This window comes from Pongo pygmaeus, chromosome Y (assembly GCF_028885625.2).
Source record: "Pongo pygmaeus isolate AG05252 chromosome Y, NHGRI_mPonPyg2-v2.0_pri, whole genome shotgun sequence".
Classification (NCBI taxonomy): domain Eukaryota; kingdom Metazoa; phylum Chordata; class Mammalia; order Primates; family Hominidae; genus Pongo; species Pongo pygmaeus.
In genome coordinates this window covers 38,524,273-38,545,658 of record NC_072397.2, presented here as the reverse complement: position 1 = coordinate 38,545,658, position 21,386 = coordinate 38,524,273, and the positions used below count along the sequence as shown (strand labels likewise).

Genomic DNA, 21,386 nt, shown 5'->3' with positions numbered 1-21,386 from the left:
GGAATGTGTATATACATTTATAAATTTGGGTATGTGTGTATTCACTTATTATTTGTTTTTCCCAGGTGTAATATATGTTTTGCATGCAGATATTTACTAAATCCCTGATAATGGAAAGATAACAGTTTTTTTTTTCCTTTTTGTAAGTAAATTATTTTCTGAAGGAGGTGGGTTGGGAGAAATATATCTTAACATGGCAAGTTTAAAAGAGAAAGTGGCCATTACTAATGAAAATTATTCTCTAACATTTACATGTTTATCTTTAATAGCATTGCTGATGCATATTCCCTCTTCTCAGTTGTGTAAGTGCCATTCACTGCAATATACTGGCCATCCACACTGTCAACGACTTTGCTGCCATTAAGCTACAGGTGATAAAATTCATCTATATCTTGATATGGCATTCCTTGGTGATTATCTCACATGTAGAGACTGTCATTTTTCCCTGCATCTCTGAAACAGGGGAGCTTACATTTTCTATTAATCACATATTTTGTGTTATTGTTGACACCATGGCTGGAGTTTTGGAAAAGTGGAGCTCATCTTCCTAGCAACACAGAAAATAATTCCAGCTTGGTGGGTAACTATGGATGCTTATCTTAATCATGCTAGTATATACTGCCATCAATTCTCCTGCTGGTCAGCAGTGAAACTGCAGCTGTCAAATCAGGAATTCATAAGAGGCCAACGTGGGCCATACAATCCTACACTACAGTTTTCAGTTTTTAGAAAATGTGATAATAATAGTGATATTTAGATACTCTGGAGGGAACACTTTACTGAAGTCTTGCGACTAAATAACTGCTGTGTAGCTCATCATAACCTACATAGTAGCCATTGGCTTTACGCTCCTCTTCTGTCAGTATTTGCAACCAATGTGGTCAGTCAAAGTATTGCCAGGAGATACTGAAAATCATCCAGAAGCACTGTGATATAGTGTAAGCATTTGGAGAAAATTCCATTAAAATAATAAATGTAAGCAGCTGAGGAATTACTATCACTCATGGAGAAGGGTTAGATGTTTTCAATAAATGAGTATGCTATATCCATATATACTTTCACAGAAGAAAGAGAAAAGAGGGTGAGTGTGACTTTATAAAGATACTCATAAAAAATTATAAACAACAAAATCTTAGAAGTAGTTTCAAATAAAATTGACTTTTCTAATGTGACTATGCATTAATAATTTTTGTTTTCTTAAATATAATTGTACAACTTATTAAACAAAACAAAATCCAAACTCCATCTGGCTCCAAAAACTAAGCAGGAAAAATAACCATAATACATTTTTCACCTAGTACATTTTTGGAACTTATACCTTTAATTTCATAAGTGTTTGTAATATAGCATATAGATTATCAGTGAACATTTTCTTTTCACACTTTTCCCTCTGTGGTGCAGGAACACTTCAGTTTGATGTAATGTGATCCAATTGTTTTTTGTTGTGCTTTTGTAGTCTGTGCTTTTGGGGTCATAGAATTGAGTTTTCAAAAATACAATTAAATTAAAAATAAGAATTACCACATAATCCAGTTACTCTACTTCCAAATATGTACTCAAAGGATATAAAATTAGCATGTCAATGAGATATCTGCACTTCTGTATTCATCTCAGCGTTATTCATAACAGCCAAGATACGGTAACAACCCAAGTGCTCATCAATGCAGCAACAGATAAAGTGTGGCACATATACAGAAGGAGATATACTATACAGCCTTAAAAAAAGGAGAAAGATATTTTATTTATTTGTGACCAAATGAATGGAATTGGAAGACATTTTGCTCAGTGTAATAAGAGAGGCATAGAAAGACAAGTATACAATGATCACAATTATATGTAAAATCTAAAAAAGTTGAACTCATTCAAACTGTGAATATGACAGATGTGGTGGCTCATGCCTGTCACTCCAGCACTATGGGAGGATGAGGTGATTGGATAACTTGAGGTCAGAAGTTTGAGCCCACAGTGAGCCATAGTTGTGTCACTGTACTTCAGCCTGGGCAATGCAGCAAGGCCCTGACTCTTTCTACAAACACACAAAAAGTAGTCAGAGATTGGAGTGTGTGGTGGTGATGGGAGTGGATAGAGAAAGGGGAGGTGTTCATCAAATGATAACAAATTTCAGTGAGACAGGAAGAAGTTCTGGTGATCCTTTGCACCGAATGGTGATCACAGTTAATAAATGTCAACTTCAAAATTGTTTAATAAAGAAGGTCAGGCATGGTGGCTCATGTCTGAAATCCCAGCACTTTGAGTGGCCATAGAGGGAGGATCATTAGAGGTCAGGAGTTCAAGACCAGCCTGGCCAACACAATGAAACACTGTCTCTACTGAAAATATAAGAATTAGCCAGGTTTGGTGGCATGCACTTCTCACCCCAGCTACTCAAATGGCTGAGGCAAGACAATAACTTGAACTCTGGAGGTGGCAGTTGAAATGAACTGAGTTTGCACCAGTGCACTCAAGTCTGGGCAACAGGAGCAAAACTCTATCTCAAAAATACAGATTGTTTAAAAATTAGAATTTACATATTCTTACCACAAAGAAAGAAATGGTATGTATGTGAGGTAATGGATATGGTAAATAACCCAATATAATTATTTTGCAATATATACATGCATTATAAAATCACTTTGTGTCCCATAAATATTTATATTTCTTCATCTAAAATACAAATTTTAAAAGAATGACAGTTAAAATAAACTTGGCTTAATATATATAGATAGTAATATATGCTAAAGTTTTCTTCTATTTTGAATATTTGGCTTCTGTTATTTCTTGAGGAAACAATAACCATGGGAAGGGACGAAGAACACTAAAGCTTAACATTGTATAATTTACATTATTTTGTTGTGGTTGGTGTTTCTCCTTTTTTCCTTTCTACCAAAGCAATGGTGACAAATTTCTTTTTCACACTTTCTTTTTCACACTTTCTTTTGTGTTTCTTTCTCCTAAGAAATCACCACCAAAAAAAAAACTTGTATAGATTTGTGTGTACTTTTTACTGCTCCTTGTTATGACCCTCTTTGCCTTTGCTTTGAATTTCCCAGCTTCTTAAAACACTGATTTGCTTATTATTTATTGTCTCCTTGTACCATTACTTCTTCATTCTACCTGCAGGATCATTTCTTTTTATTTTGGTTTAGTTTAATTTTTTTGAGAGAAGGTCTCTGGCACAACCTTGGTTCAATGCAACCTTGGCCTCTTGGATTCAGGTGATTCTCCTGCCTCAGCCTCCTGAGTATCTGATATTATAGGCATGCACTACCACGCTTGGCTAGTTTTAGAATTTTTAATTGTGATGGTGTTTCACTGTGTTGCCAAGGCTGGTCTCAAACTGACCTCAAATGATCCACCCCCTCAGCCACCCAAAGTGCTGCAATTACAGGTGTGAGCCACCAAACCAGGCTTGATCATTTTCTTTACTAGATCTACATCCTGCTTGTCTTAGTCCTAGATATGCCACTGTCAACTCATTTATTTAGATCCTGTGATAGGAAGACTCATGGAAAGAGTTGGCCCTGACAAGGTTTAATTTTATTTTTCTTAACTCTCCTTTCTTAAGGCATTTACCCTGTTTTTAGAATCATATCTTCTACTTGTCACTAAATCCCATGTATCACTTGTCTTTTGCATATCACTCAGTCATGTGTATTTGTAAAACTGAGTCACACCATCATTCTTGAAATACTATTTTGCTTTGGATTACATGACTCAACTTTCATCTGATTTCTCTATTTAGTTGTCAGTGTGTTTTGTTTCATTTTATCTCATAGATGTCTGTTCGTTAGACCACTAATGTAACTACACAGAATACCTCTTTCTACTTCCCTTTCTCCTTTCCCTTTTCCCTTCCCTTTTTCTTTCCTTTTCTTTTTTAAGAAAGTGTCCTGTTACCTAGTCTGGAGTGCAGTAATGAGACCTTGACTCACTACAGCCTCAAATTGCTGGGCTCAAGCAATTTTCCTGCATTGGTCTCCTCAGTAGCTGAGACTACAGATGCACACCATCACACCTGGCTTTTTATTGAGGTTGTTTTGAGAAAAAAGCCTCTTCAGTTTTAAATCTGTGGTTCTAAGGAATTCAACCAGTGATATGATCTCTGAATTTCTATACATTGTTTTTTTTTTTCTTACGAGTGCCCCAAGACTAAGACAGCCAAATTTAAAACTTCCCCTGAACTTCTTTACACTTTCTATATGCCTCTCTCTTCTGTTATTTTTTTTCCAAAAGTACATCACCTATATAACATAAAAACTGGGGATATTCCAAATACACTTATTTTCCCTCATCTCTTTCATATTTTATCTATACCAATATTTTATCTATTATCTACTGCCTACAATTTTTTTCTTGTTGATGTTTATGCATTAAAGGTGAGGTCATCATTTACTGTTCCCAAAATGATAGTATTAACATCTTAATTTACTTCCTTCTTCTGTGTTACCCTGATCAATTTATTTTTCATTGAGGGTCTAGAATTATTCTACTTTTCAACGAATGAAACACATCTCTTTTCTTTTCTGTCCTTGTTCCTTTCTGCTTTACTATTAACTGTTACTTTATGAAGTGAGGGGCCATTTCAGTGTTATTTACTATTATATCCACCATTTTAAGCTAGAATTCTGAGATATAATAATGTCTCTCTAAGTGTTTAATATTATAATAAATAATACAACTTTGTAATTTCAGTATTACATTTTTGAATACTAAGTCTATATAATATTTATGAAACAATATTTTAGTTGACTTGCAGATAAGCTTATGCTATCTTCTCACTCACTCCTTCCATTTCTATCCAACCTAGCTATAAGACCCTTAGAGGTGTGAACTTGACATATTCTTCTCTATACTTGAGAGCCTGTTATATGAATAAAGAAATGTGTGCTCACTATTTAATTCATATAAATAAATATAAATGTTTAAAATTTAAAATGTATTTAAATGTTTTTATTATTTAAATATATTATTAGAGTTGTCATTTACATTTTTTATTATTCAAAACACAATACGGGAAACAAATGTGGAAATATCTCAAGTAATTCATTATTTATCATTCCTTTTATCATAGAGGTCACAAGCCTTCTCCTTACTGGTTAGGGTCATATTTCCAGAACAGTTGTAACATTTCAGTTTTCATTTCCCAGTGAAATCTGAAGAGTGTCTTTTGAAATCTATATTGATATGCCTACATCTACCAAGTGTAATTCTGCCTTCTTAGGAGGGTATGACTCTACAAGATGAATAGGATAGTGTCCTAAAATATCACCCTTACATTTAATTATATAAAACAACACTAATGTAATAATAATATATGAGCCGCACATTATATAGTCTATTTAGAGAGTTAATTTTTACACTCAAATACTTTAGTTAGGGACTGTGAGATTAAACTGGCCCAAGATGGAACTTAATTATTTATAACAACTACCATACTGTTGTGAAATGAAGTAACTGAACTCTTAATAATTTGGAAAATAGTAAAATCATATCATTTAAAAGTTGCTAACAGAAACATATATTCTTAAACATTTCTTACGGCATGAAAGACAGAATGGCTTTCATGATAATGATGGAAGCAGTGTCAAATAAAATCTTACAAAACTGTCTGGACAGGATGGCTCCATGACTGTAGTCCCAGCTCTTTGGGAGGCTGAGGGAGGTGGATGACTTCACTGCAAGAGTTTGAGATGAGCCTGGCCAACATGGTGAAACCCCTACTCTACTAAAAATAAGAACATTATTTAGGCATGAGGGTGCATGCCTGTAACCCCAGTTACTCAGGAAGCTGAGACAAGAGAATCCCTTGAACCTGGAAGAGACTGCAGGGATCCAAGATTGCACCACTTCCCTCTGGCCTGGGTGAGAAAGTGAGACTACATCTCGAGAAAAACCTCTCTGAACATTAAAAAGCAAGGTAGATTTAACCAAGTTTCTATTTTAAGCTGTCATTAAAGTTAATTGAGTTAAAAGTGAAGATCTATAAGGAAGAGAAAACAACATCAGACTTGATTTTTGGAGCTCTGGAATCTAATAACATAACTCAGGGGTGTGTTTAATGAAGAAAGACCTGACCTCTAAGTTTGGGCAAGACAATATGTGGCATTTTAACTGACCATCATCACCAACTCCTTGGCTTCATGACAACTGTGAGGAAGATTAGATTCTAGATGCAGATTTTGATGCACGTGTGGAAATACGGAGCTTATCTCAAATAATTGTGGTTGTGTGATTTAAAATGTCTGAGGATCCCTTGGAGAATATTAGCTCAGAGGCTTTTCTTTAGCCCACCTCAGAGCTTTCTTGGGGGCATAAGTTGACTCCCAGGAGACATTTGTGGAAAGGAAATATACTAGTCGGGGCCACTAGTAGCAAGGAATAAGAGTCAGGTCAAGCAGTACACAAACAAAACGCCTAGAAATAAGAGTCTGGTAAAGAAAATTGATGAGGAAAATCACCTTTGAAAAATTCTCACAGTTTATTGCTGTTTATATTGGATTTGGTTTTAAATAGTCACATAACTTGCCCTGTGGCCCACATTGGAATCCTGTGGCATGATCATGGCCTTCTGCAGTGGCAACCTCCTTGGGTTCAAATGATCTTGCCAACTTAGCCTCCTGAGCATCTCACCTCTCTGGACTCCACCAATCCTTCCCCCTCAGCATTTCACAGTACAGGCATGGGCCTCCAAAACTAGCTTATTTTTGTATTCTTTTATACAGAAGAGATCTTGTCATGATGTCAAGGCTGGTCTCATAATTCTGGGCTCAAGTGATTTGTTCTCCTAAGCCTTCTAAATTGGTGGGATTACAGATATGAACCACCGCACCCAGACTCCTACTGGTATATTTAGAAGGATAGAAGTATGCCCATTTTTGGATGCATGCATGGAGAAGACCCCAAAACTTTTAACTTTTTCCTGACTTTGGACTAAACACTAGAGTTCCTGAAATAGTCCATATGCAAATTCTGGACAGTTTTTCTTCTCTTTCTTTTCCTCTTTTTCTTTTCCTTCCTTGGATTTTTTTTTTAATGTGTCAAGGAAAGGATATGAACAAAAATATGAGAGAAAACAGGTTAAGTGGCCATACATGACAAAGAACACAGACTACAAAACTAGCTTTAAAGAGTTTTAAACAAGTACACAACCCACAAACTAAGCAATTGTGGAGGTCAAGAATTTTTTATCTAAATATGCTGAATAATATCCAAAGTGTTCAAAGTTCAACAATAAAATAAAAGCCATTCAAAGATAAATGCAAAAAAGCACATTCAAAGAAAACATGATTAAAAGAAACTATTTCAGAAAGCCCAGGCATGGTACTAACTAGGGAAATCTTTCAATTCTCTTCATTTTAATGTTCTCAAAGACCTAAGGGAACCCAGTAGAATAGTGATTCAAAATTGAAAATACCAATAAATACACATACATTATTTAAAAAATGAAATCAATAATCTGTAACTAGAAAGATTGAATTGCTTGTGTGAGCATGCAAAAAGCATAACGAGGCAACTTGAAGATAGATTGTTTGATATTATTCAGTGTATGAAACAAAAAGAGAAGCAAGAATAATGAACAAAACTAAGGTTGCCATGGGATTCCATGAAGAATATCAACATATTCATAATGGGAGTTCCACTGATAAAAGAGAAATATGAGGTGAAGGAAAAGAATATTTGAATAAACAGTGGCTGAAACTTCACAAATGTGTTGATAGATGGAAATCTACTCATCCAAGTATCTCCAAAGAAAAAAAAAAAATTCTCCAGGAAGAATAAACTCAAGGACATCCACACTGAAACACATGCACTGAAATTGACAGAAGACAAATAAATAGAGAACTTTAAGGAAATGTCACTGTGATGAGATCTTCAAAGTGCTGAAATAAACAAAATTAAGTCAATCATAAACTCAATATCTGTCCAAACCAAAATTTAAATTTATGAGCAAGTAAGGCATTGCCAAGCAAACAGAATTAAAGAGAGTACATTACTACTAGATCAGCCTTACCAAACATGATAAAAACATATAAGGAGTGAAAGTAAACCCATACCTCATGTGCAAATCAAGAAATGAAATAAAGAATATCAATAAAGTAATTACACCAGGAAATAGAAAAGCCAATATTATTGTATATGGGGTTTCTGTAACTGTATTTTTCTACTGGATTTAAATGACAAGAGGAAAGGCACAGTATCTCACAACTGTAATCCCAACCAAAGATGAGGATTTCCTTGAGCCCAGGAGTTTGAGACCAGTCAAGGCAAAAAAACGTGACCCTGTCTCTACAGAAAATCAACAATATTAGCCAGCTGTGGTGGCATACACTTCTGTCACAGGTACATGAGGGGCTGAGGTGGAAGGATCCCTTGAGCCCAGGAGCTCAAGGCTGTAGTGAACCATGTTTAGCCTATGTGACTGAAACCCTGTCTCAATGAAGTAAAATAAAATTCAATAATAAAATGAAGAAATCACAAAGAATAAAACAATAATTACATATCTGTGTTGTTACTACATATTGTATGACAAACAATTTTTGACAAAAAAAGTAGAAAGGTAGGGAGAGCAATATAGGATAATGATTTGTGTATGTCAATACTCAGTTATTGTAATTCACACTGTATTATTATAAATTTCAGATATTAATTATAGTGCCATTAATGGCCAATAGGAAAATAACTGTTCAATATACTGAAGAGAAATGAAGGAGTCAGAATTGTACCCCAGAAAAACAAATGTAAATATGAGCAGTTTTGGAGGAATGAAATATAACAACAACAAAACTTGTAGAAAAAAAGGACAAAAATAGGAAATTAAATTCTTGTCAGCAATTAATTTCAGTCCAAATAAACTCCAGTTAAATGTCAAAGACTGGCAGAATAACTTTTTAAATGTTTTAAAAGTGAGGGAAAAAATAACTCAAACTGTAACCAAAATAGAGGTGGAATTACTAGATAAATATCAAAATTGTTTAACTAATCAAGAAGATATATCACTTACATATATACCTAATAACAGATCCTCAGAATATGTGAAACAAAAACAAATAGATTTGTGGAGCTAGACAGTTCTGCAATAATAATAATAGTTGGAGATTTCAACAGCCCACTTTCAATAATGAGTGAAGTGACCACATCCAAGTTCAATAAGAAAAAAAAGGTCTTGAAAAGCAGTATAAACTAAATAAGTCTCTCAGACATGTACAAAACAGTCCACAAGCTGAGTACACATTCTTCTAAATTGCTTATGTGTTATTCTCTGAGCTATCTTCAGAGTAGACTTTATGGTAGTCCACAAAGCAAGTGTAATTATATCTAATATTATTGAAATCACACATAATGCTTTCTCCAACCACAATGGAATAAAACTAGAGACCCATTTTCTTTTTTTTTCTTTATTTCTTTTTTTCTTTCTTTCTTTACAAAATAAATAAATAAGTTGGAGTTTCACTCTGTCACCCAGGCTGGAATTCAGTGGTGTGATCTCGACTCACCAAAACCTTTCATGTTCAAGCAATTCTCCTGCCTCATACTCCTGAGTAGCTGGGACTACAGGCACACACCACCATGCTAGGCTAATTTTTGTAGTTTTAGTGGAGAGGGAGTTTCACTGTATTGAGGAGGCTAGTCTCAAACTCCTGACCTCAGGTGATAAACCCACTTCAGCCTGTCAAAGTGCTGGGATTATAAGCATGACCACCACGCCTGACTGAGTCTCATTTTCTAAAAACTGAAAAAATACATATTGTTTGGAAACTAATAAACACACTCTTCAACAACCTATGGTTAACTGAAGAATCTGCAAGGAATTAAATAATTTTCACAAATAAAAGGAAAATTAAAACATACTAAAGCTTTTGAAATGCACTAAATCAATTTTGAGAAATATATATGTGTAAACATATAGATAAAAAAGAAGAAATGTAAAATTTATAACATAAATGTATACAAAAAGAAGCAGAAAAAGTTTAAACTAGAGTAGAGTACTTTTATAAAAAATATGGCATAGTAAAGGAAGCTGCCATCAATTGCCTCCAAGCCTAACCCCCAAAGAACACCCACAGAAAAACTGAGTATACAGTGCTGAGATTATCACCATCAATAAAGCAGAGATCAAAATTGAGAATGAGGCTGCTCCTAGGGTGACAGAGAAGTGAAGAAACCAGGCAAAGTGTAAAAAATTTGACCTTTTATATTCATGACACTTGTCCCCTATTCTGCTGACAACCAAGTGTGAAAAAAAATAAAAAAGTTTGGTAGCCAAGATGGCCGAATAAGGAAAGATTCTGCTCTACATCTCCCAGCATGAGTGACACAGAAGAAGGGTGATTTCTGCATTTCGATATGAGTTACCGGGTTCATCTCACTAGGGAGTGCCAGACAGTGGGTGCAAGACAGTGGGTGCAGCCCACTGTGCATGAGCCAAGGCAAGGCAAGGCATTGCCTTACTAGGAAGTGCAAGGGGTCAGGGAGTTCCCTTTCCTTGTCAAAGAAAGGGGTGACAGCTGGCACCTGGAAAATCGGTTCACTCCCACCCTAATATTGCGCTTTTCTGATGGTCTTAAAAAACAGTGCACCAGGAGATTATATCCCACACCTTGCTCAGAGGGTCCTATGCCCATGGAGTCTCCCTGATTGCTAGCACAGCAGTCTGAGATCAAACTGCAAGGTGGCAGCGAAGCTAGGGAAGGGTCGCACGCCATTGCCCAGGCTGGCTAAGGTAAAGAAAGCAGTCAGGAAGCTCGAACAGGGTGGAGTTCAACACAGCTCAAGGAGACCTGCCTGCCTTTCTAGGCTCCACCTCTGGGGGCATGGCACAGACAAACAAAAATACAGCAGTAACCTCTGCAGACTTAAATGTCCCTGTCTGACAGCTTTGAAGAGAGCAGTGGTTCTCCCTGCACGCAGCTGGAGATCTGAGAATGGGCAGACTGTCTCCTCAAGTGAGTCCCTGACCTCTAACCCCAAGCAGTCTAACAGGGAGGCACACCCCAGTAGGGGCAGACTGACACCTCACATGGCCAAGTACTCCTCTGAGACAAAACTTCTAGAGGAACAATCAGACAGCAGCATTTGCAGTTGACCAATATCTGCTGTTATCATCCTGATACTAAAGCTGAGCAGAGACACAACCAAAAAAGAGAATTTTAGACCAATAACCTTGATGAATATTGATACAAAAATCCTCAATAAAATGCTGGCAAACCAAATCCAGCAGCACATCAAAAAGCTTATCCACCATGATCAAGTGGGCTTCATCTCCGGGATGCAAGGCTTGTTCAGTATATGCAAATCAATAAATGTAATCAAGCATATAAACAGAATAAAAGGCAAAAACCACATGATTATCTAAATAGATGCAGAAAAGGCCTTTGACAAAATTCAACAACACTTCATGCTGAAAACTCTCAGTAAATTAGGTATTGACGGGATGTATCTGAAAATAATAAGAGCCATCTATGACAAACCCACAGCCAATATCATACTGAATGGGCAAACATGGAAAGCATTCCTTTTGAAAACTGGCACAAGACAGGGAAGCCCAATCTCACCACTCCTATTCAACACAGTGTTGGAAGTTCTGGTCAGGGCAATTAGGCAGGAGAAGGAAATAAAGAGTATTCAATTAGGAAAAAAGGAAGTCAAATTGTCCCTTTTTGCAGATGACATGACTGTATATCTACAAAACCCCATTGTCTCAGCCCAAAATCTCCTCAAGCTGATAAGCAATTTCAGTAAAGTCTCAGGATACAAAATCAATGTATAAAAATCACAAGCATTCTCATACACCAATAACAAACAGAGAGCCAAATCATCAGTGAACTCCCTTTCACAATTACTTCAAAGAGAATAAAATACCTAGGAATCCAACTTACAGGGGACGTGAAGGACCTCTTCAAGGAGAACTACAAACCACTGCTCAATAAAATAAAAGAGGATACAAACAAATGGAAGAATATCCCATACTCATGGGTAGGAAGAGTCAATATCATGAAAATGGCCACACTGCCCAAGATAATTTACTGATTTGATGCCATCTCCATCAAACTACCAATGACTTTCTTCACAGAATTGGAAAAATCTACTTTAAGGTTCATGTGGAATCAAAAAAGAGCCTGAATCACCAAGTCAATCCTAAGCCAAAAGAAAAAAGCTGGAGGCATCATGCTACCTGACTTCAAACTATACTACAAGGCTACAGTAACCAAAACAGCATGGTACTGGTACCAAAACAGAGATATACATCAATGGAACAAAACAGAGCCCTCAGAAATAATGCCACATATCTACAACTATCTGATATTTGACAAACCTGAGAAAAACAAGCAATGGGGAAAGGATTCCCTATTTAATAAATGGTGCTGGGAAAACTGGCTAGCCATATGTAGAAAGCTGAAACTGGATCCGTTCCTTACACCTTATACAAAAATTAATTCAAGATGGACTAAAGACTTAAACGTTAGACCTAAAATCATAAAAACTCTAGAGAAAAACCCAGGCATTACCATTCAGGACATAGGCATGGATAAGGACTTCATATCTAAAACACCAAAAGCAATGGCAACAAAAGCCAAAATTGACAAATGGGATCTAATTAAACTAAAGAGCTTCTGCACAGCAAAAGAAACTACCCTCAGAGTGAACAGGCAACCTACAAAATGGGAGAAAGTTTTTGCAACCTACTCATCTGACAAAGGGCTAATATCCAGAATCTACGAAGAACTCAGACAAATTTACAAGAAAAAAACAAACAACCCCATCAAAAAGTGGGTGAAGGACATGAACAGACACTTCTCAAAAGAAGACATTTATGCAGCCAAAAAACACATGAAAAAATGCTCATCACCACTGGCCATCAAAGAAATGCAAATCAAAACCACAATGAGATACCATCTCACACCAGTTAGAATGGTGATCATTAAAATGTCAGGAAACAACAGGTGCTGGAGAGGATGTGGAGAAATAGGAACACTTTTACACTGTTGGTGGGCAGCTATAAAGACACATGCACACATGAATGTTTATTGCAGCACTTTTCACAATAGCAAATAATTGGAACCAACCCAAATGTCCAACAATGATAGACTGGATTAAGAAAATGTGGCACATATACATCATGGAATACTATGCAGCCATAAAAAATGATGAGTTCATGTCCTTTGTAGGGACATGGATGAAATTGGAAATCGTTATTCTCAGCAAACTATAGCAAGGACAAAAAACCAAACACCACATGTTCTCACTCATAGGTGGGAATTGAACAATGAGAACACATGGACACAGGAAGGGGAACATCACACTCTGGGGACAGTTGTGGGGTGGAGGGAGTGGGGAGGGATAGCATTAGGAGATATACCTATTGCTAAATGACGAGTTAATGTGTGCAGCACACCAGCATGGCACATGTATACATACGTAACTAACCTGCATGTTGTGCACATGTACCCTAAAACTTAAAGTATAATAAAATAAAATAAAAAAATAAAATAAAATAAAATAAAATACTCATCTGTATTCATATTAAAAAAAGAAAAAAGAAAAAAAAAACTCCTCCGACTCTTAGTTACTACACAGAACAAAATAAAGTTGAAGTGGATGGACAGATTCCCCATCACTGTGGATTCCCTGGCAGGAGACTTATTCTTGTCTTCACCCAAGGAAGCCCTGTGAGTGCTGAAAAGAGAAAAAAAAAAAAAAACCTGAGGACAACCAGGCATGAAGTAGAAAGGCAGGACTACCATCTCCAGCCTGGATATCTCAGTCACAGGAGATGTCAACCCTGAGTGCCTGTACAGCATTACCATAAGGTAGGAGGTATAGTGCATAATTTCCTTGATCACAAACCTATAGAGAGCCTTCCCACACTCTTAGGATATCCCTTTCAAAATCTCTCAGATAGGAGACTGGCAGTGTTTCAAAGTTTGTTAGAGCCGTGATAAACCTGGGCTTAAGGCATCATCTACTGCCAAAACAGAGGCACTGACCTAGCCAAAATCAAGCAAACAATACCCCACAATACTTATATCTTAAAGAAAACTCAAAATGCAAAATAAGACAGAGAAAACAATAAAGTAAATAACTACTCCTTCAATAAAGAGATATAGATGTACAACTACAAGAAATAATACCAAACAGGAAATTATAACCTCCCTAAATGGACAAAACATAAACCATTGACCAATGCTAATTAATGAGATGGCTATCAGTGTTTATTGGATCAAGAATTCAAGGTATCAGTTTTCAGGAAACTCAGATCTCTAAAACAACACAGAAAAGGAACTGATACACTTCTGAAAGAAATTTTTAGAAATGGACTGAAATTATTTAAAAATAAAAAAAGTCCCAGAACTGAGAAATATACGGGTTGAAGTTTAAAATTCAGAAAGCTTTCAACAGCAGAATAGATCAAACAGAATAAAGAATCAGTGAGCTGTAAAATGAGTTATTAGGGCCAGGTGTGCAGGCTCAGGCCTGTAATCACAGCACTGTGTGTGTTTGTGTGTGTTTATGTGTGTGTCAGTCATATTTATTTTGTTTAAAATTGATGGTAGGCCAGAACTGGGGAGGTAGAGACAGCTGAAACTGAAAAATAGGGAGCAGAGAACATATATTTATTTTTCTGAATTAAGACTCAAAAGTAAGAGATAATGAGATCAAAGTGAATAGAGCATGGTATCAAGTGTTCAGATAGCTGTTGGTCTCCAATGTTCACTAGAGACAATAAAAAAGGAATGAAAGACTAAAAATAAGAACAATTCACTTAATATAGCAGTAGAAACTCCATCACTGCTTTATCATGGGAGGCTGAAATGGGTTGATCACTTGAGGTTAGCAGTTCAAGACCAGTCTGGACATCATGGTGAAACCTTGATTTTTCAGGGAGTTAATGTGGTGTCATTGAACTCCAGCCTGGGCAACACAGAGAGGCTTTGTCTAAAAAAAAAAAAAAGAAAAAAAAAGAAAAAGAAAAAAGAAAAGAAAAGTAAATTAACAGAGGTTATTAAGAAATTCACAAAGAACAAAACAGAAAAACAATCAAAAAGAATGAAGAACATTTACCAGATATACAGAATTACCTTAAATAAGAAAATCTAAGATTTAGCAATATTCATGAAAGAGTTCAGCGAAAGGAAGTTATATACAGCATATTCAAATGAATAATAACAACTTTCAAAAATTTGAGAGAAATATAAATATATAGGTTCAGAAAGATCGGAAACTACAAAAAAGATTAACACTGCATAAAACTATCCCACAACAAACAAGAATCAAACTCTCGCTCCCAGTCACCACTGCCAGCTCCCTCACCTTGTTCTTCTGCGGCTCCACTATCCCACTCCTCCGCCCATCGCAATAGAAGAAGTGATCGCCATGCTGGTCATTGACAATGGCTCTGGCATGTGCAAAACTGGCTTTGCTAGGGACAGCATTCCCCGAGCCATGTTTCCCTCCATTGTGGGTTGCCCCTGACACCAGAGCGTGATGGTGGACATGGGCCAGAAGGACTCCTAAGTGGGCAACGAAGCCCAGAGGAAGCGCAGCATCCTGACCCTGAAGTACTCCATCAAGCATGACATCGTCACCAACTGGGACAACATGGAGAAGATCTGGCACCACTTCTACAATGAGCTGCATGGGGCCCCAGAGGAGCAGCCAGTGCTGCTAACCAAGGAACCCCTGAATCCCAAGGCGAACAGAGAGAAGATGACTCAGATTATGTTTCAGACCTTCAACACCCCAGCCATGTATGCGTCCATCCGAGATGTGCTGTCCCTCTATGACTTTGGGTGTATCACTGGCATTTTCATGGACTCTGGACACAGGGTCACCAACACGGTGCCCTTCTGGGAGATCTAATCCCTTCCCCATGCCATCCTGCATCTGGATCTGGTTGGCTGGGACTTGACTGAGAACTTCATGAAGATCCTCAACAAGCTAGGCTACAGCTTCACCACCACACCCAAGTGGGAAATCATGCACGACATCAAGGAGAAGCTATGCTAGATCTCCCTGAACTTCAAGCAGGAGATGGCCACTGCCACATTCTCCTCTTCTCTGGAGAAAAGCTATGAACTGCTCAATGGTCAGGTCATCACCATTGACAACGAGTGGTTCCAGTGTCCAGAGGTGCCGTTCCAGCCTTCCTTTCTGGGCATGGAATCTTGCAACATCTGCGAGACCACCTTCAACTCCATCATGAAGTGTGACGTGGACCTCTGCAAAGACCTGTATGCCAACATGGTACTATCTGGCAGCACCACCGTGTACCCAGGCATTGCTGACAGAATGCAGAAGGAGATCACTGCCCTGGTGCCCAGCAATATGAGGATTAAGATCATTGCACCACCAGAGCACAAGTACTCAGTTTGGATTGGTGGCTCCATCGTGGCCTCACTGTCCACCTTCCAGCAGATGTGGATTAGCAAGCAGGAGTATGATGAGTTGGGACCCTCCATCGTCCACCACAAATGCTTCTAAATGGACTGAGCAGATGTGTAGCATTTGCTGCATAGGTTAATACAGAAGAAGTATAAATTTGCCCTTGGCAAATGCATAAACCTCATGCTAGCCTCATGAAACTGGAATAAGCCTTTGAGAAGAAATTGTCTTTGAAGCTTGTATCTGATATCATCAGCACTGGATCATAGAACTTGTTGCTGATTTTGACCTTGTATTCAAGTTAGTTGTTCCCCTTGGTATTTGTTTAATACTGTGTACATATCTTTGAGCTCAAACTTTAGTGCACGTGGCTTGGTCACTTCATGACTGAGGTAAGAACGTGCTTGTGGAAGACAAGCCTGTGGCTTGGTGAGTCTGCATGGCCAGCAGTCTCTGATCTGTGCTGGGTATTAATGTATCAGGGCTGAGTGTTCTGGGATTTCTCTAGCAGCTAGCAAGGACTCCTGACTTAGTTGCTTCTGTCCTGCCTCTCTGTCACGGTTGAAAAGCCCAAGCCATAGGACCCAGTTTCCTTTCTTAGCTGATGTTTTTTGCCAGAACACCGTGGGCTGTCACTTGCCTTGAGTTGAAAGCAGTTTGCATTTACACCTGTAAATGTATTCATCCTTTTAATTTATGTAAGTTTTTTTGTATGATATTCTAGATTCTTTAAAGACATGATAACAAATTTTTGTTTCTACTGTTATATGAGAACGTTAGGACTCAGCAACACATCACTGTGTAAGAAAAAATAAAAGTGCTGCCAAAAAAAGAATCAAACTCTCAAAGGTTGAGAAATAAAGAAAATTCTAAAAGCACTAAGGGAAAATAAACAAAAAAAGGAGGAGCTTGAAATCATTCAGCAAAAGACTTGTCACCAATAGGATTTTAAGGAAGACACTGTATTAAAAGACATAAATTGTGACATCAAAAACATAATTGGAACAGAGGGTAAATGTCTATAGTTTTTATATGACAAAAGTTGTCAGCTTAAGCTAGTTGATAATTAAGTATAAGATGTTTTCTCTGAGCCTTTGAAGACCATCAAAAACTACAGCAGCAACACTAATGATAAAAACAAAGCAATCAAAGCTTATCACTACTGAAATTATTTAAATGCTAAACATTTAAAAGCAGACATGGGAGGAAGAAAGGAAAAAATGATGTATGACTCAATCAGAAACAACTAACAAGATAACAGTAGTAAGAACTTACTTATCAATAATTATCTTGAATGCAAATGAATTAAATTATGCAATTAAAAGTTGTGGAGTGACCAAATGGATTTTAAAAATGGAATTCAACAACATGTTACCTATGAGACCCACTTAATCTTTAAGGACAAACATGGGCTGAAAGTGAAGGAATTGAAGAAGATACTGCTATGCAAATGGTAATAAAAAATTTGGAGTGGCTATACTCCTATCTATAAAAGAGATTTCAATTCAAAACCTGTCATAAGACCAAGAAGGTCATCATTTAATAATAAAGCAACCAATTCATCAAAAGGTTATAACAGTTATATATATAAATCTGCACTCAACATTGGAGCACCTAAATATTTAAAGCAAATATAAATAGAAATGAAGAGAAAAATGGCAATAAAATAGTTGTAGGAAATTTCAGTACCTCAATTAAAACAAGGAACAGACAAACTCGGCAGAAAATTAATAAGAAAATGCCAGACTTGAATTGTAGTTTTAGCTAAATGAACCCACAGACATATACAGAACTTTTCATCGTGTAGAAGCCGAATATATATTTTGCTGTAACACGCCTAGAGGATTCTGTAAGATAGACCATATGCAAGGCCATAAAACAAGTCTTAACAAAGTAAAATGGCTAAAAATATAGTAAGTATTTTTTCAGACCGTCATGGTAGCAAACCAAAAATCAGTAGGAAGAGAAATCTTAAAAAAAAAAAGTCGCAAATAATGAACATTTTTTTTTTTTTTTGAGACAGAGTCTCGCTTTGTTGACCAGGATGCAGTGCAGTGGCACAATCTAGGCTCATTGCAAGCTCTGCCTCCCAGGTTCATGCCATAGTCCTTCTCCAGTCTCCCAAGTAGCTAGCACAAAAGGCACCTGCCACCATGCCCAGCTAATTTTTCATATTTTTAGTAGAGATTGAATTTCACCATGTTAGTCAGGGTGGTCGCGATCTCCTGACCTCATGATCTGCCCAACTCGGCCTCCCAAAGTGCTGAGATTACAGGCATGACCCACCACCCCCCAGCCTACATGGCATTTTTAAAACATTGTCCTGAATAATGAATTGATGAAATGAAAAATGAAAAGAAAAATTCATAAATATCTTGAGGCAAATAATAGTGGAAACTCAACATACCTATACCTATGGTGTGCAGTGAAGCAGAATTATGATGGAAAATTACAACAATAAATGCATACATTAAAAAAAAAACATACCAAATAAGCAACATCTCATTGTATCTAAGAAACTAGAAGGAAAAACATCTAAATTCAAAATTAGCACAATTAATAAAATAATAATCGAAACAGAAACAAATCAAATAGGGAACATAAACATCTGATGAGAAAAAAATAAAGGCAGCCAAATTATAAAGAAATAAGTAAAGTTGTCTCTCTTTGCAGATGACAAGCTCCTATATGTAAAGACAGTTCAAATATTCTATTTAAGAAACTGTTAGAACCAATGAATGAATTTGGTAACATCATTGTACAAATAATTACCTAACTGAAAAAGAATTCAAGACACTCATCTGACTTATAAGCATATCAAAGAAATTAAATACTTAAAAAAAGGTAACCAGAAAGTAAAAGATCTCTCCATTGAAAACTATGAGACATTGTTAAAAGCAATTTAAGAAGACAAAAATAAATGGAAAGATTGTCTATGCTTATGGATTGGGAGAGTTAATATTGTTAAAATATTTATAGCATCAAAATCAATACACAGATTCAATGCGATCCAACAAAATTTCAATGGCATTCTTCACAGAAATAGAAAACAAAATATAAAACTTGTATAGCTATATAGAGAGCCATGAATTGTGAAAACAATTCTTGAGAAACAAAAAAGAAGTAGGAAGAATCACTTGACCTTATTTGAAATTGGCATGAACACAGAATCATGACCAAAGGAACAGAACAGAACATCCAAGCATATGTAGTCAATTAGTTTTTGAAATCTACAGCAAAATCATAAAATGAGAAGAGGGATCATGTTTTCTACGAGTAGTGCTGGGAAAACTAGATTTCCACATGCAAAAGAAAAAAATTGGATCCACATTTTACATCATACACAAAAATCAAATGAAGATGAGTTGAAAAATCCTAAATGTTAAGACTGCAACCTCTAAAACACCTAGAAGAGAACACAGAAAAAAGCTCATGAACGATGGCCTTGATAATAATTATTTTGAATACCTTATTAAAAACTCAGTCCACATAAACAAAAACAAATAAGCAAGACTACATCAAATGAAAAAGGAATCAATCGACCAAATACAATAGCCTAAATATTGGGGAAAATATTTTCAAGCTATATATCTGATGATGGGTTAAGATCTAAAGTTTATGAAAAAATTGTATGTGGGAAAGAAAGTTTCTGGGGTGCCAGTTGATTTGATCTCCCCTGTGTGAGACACCCATGGGGAGCCATGGGTGGCTTCTGAGGAGAAAAATCTCCTTACTGCCTTCATGTCTTTTTCCCTGAGAGCACAACCGCACAGCACATTCCACTGGTTGCTCAGGGAGATAACACTCCCTTGAAGCAGTGGAGTATAATCAAACGTCTTGGCTCTTCCTGAAACCTGTTCCCACCCATTTCAGTTCTGATAAGTTAAAGATCTTAAGTAGTTTAGCCACCCGCCTTTGCTCAAGGGAATTCACAGAAATCGCCAGTGCTATACATCTTACTCAATGACAGAGGAGTTCTCCTTCACTGATTAATCATTTTCCTCATTCCTTCCTCCCCCTCCCATCTACCCTAAGAACAAAGAACTTGTAAACCACTAAATTAGGTGGAGCCTGACAACTTTGGGCCGTGAGCAAGCCTCTGATGCTCAGGCCCCCTGGACCAGCATTTTAAATGCTTATTCTCTCTCTTTCTATCTCCTTTGTCTCCCCCAGACTCAAGGTACCTGTGGGGTGTTGTGAGACTGTTTTCCCCGACATTGTACAACTCAACAGTAGCAAAACAAATAAATATATTAAAAGCTGAGCAAAAGCTCAGAATTGACATTTCTCCAAGGAACATGTAAAAATGGGCAACAGGTATTTAAAAACTTTTCAACATCATTAATCATCAGAAAAAAATTAAATCAAAGATACTTTGAGACGTTACATAACTCACATCAGGATAGCTATTATTAAAAACTCAAAAGATCACAAAGATTGGCTAGGATGTAATGAAAATGAAACTCATGTACAGTGTTGTTGGTAATGTGTAGCAATTATAAAAATCGGTATGGAGGTTTCCAGAAAATTAAAAATAAAGCTACTTATGCCTCAACAACTCTTCCTTTAGACATATAACCAAAGGAAATCCCTACCTCATAGAGATATTTGCACTCTATGTTCATTGCAGCATTATTAACAATAGCTAAATATGGAAACAACCTTATTGTCCAGTACAAAGAAATATTATTTAGCCCTAAGCAAGAATGAGATCTTGCCATTTGCCCCACCATGGAGGAGCTTTGGGGTAACTATGCTAAGTGAAATAAACCAGACACAGAAAGAGAAATATTTATAGTCACATATATGCAACAGAAGGGAGGGCGGTGCCAGGCTTTTTTTTCTTAATGAATTCTCAAAGGCTAATAAAAAAAGATCTCCCTCCTTATCACAAGAATGACACTAAAGTCTTCAAAAAGTATCCACCCCCAAGACCTGAGCATCTCCCACTCAACCTTTCCTCCAACACTGGGGATCAAATTTCAGCATAAAGTTTGTAAAAGCAA

The 21,386-nt window shown here is 36.8% G+C and overlaps 2 pseudogenes; both read left to right on the top strand.

Moving 5' to 3' along the window:
• Positions 1 to 252: 252 nt before the first annotated feature.
• On the top strand, positions 253 to 729 carry LOC129025990 (testis-specific XK-related protein, Y-linked-like; annotated as a pseudogene).
• Positions 730 to 15,354: 14,625 nt separating this feature from the next.
• LOC129025962 (actin, cytoplasmic 2-like) lies at positions 15,355 to 16,479 on the top strand (annotated as a pseudogene).
• Positions 16,480 to 21,386: the final 4,907 nt, after the last annotated feature.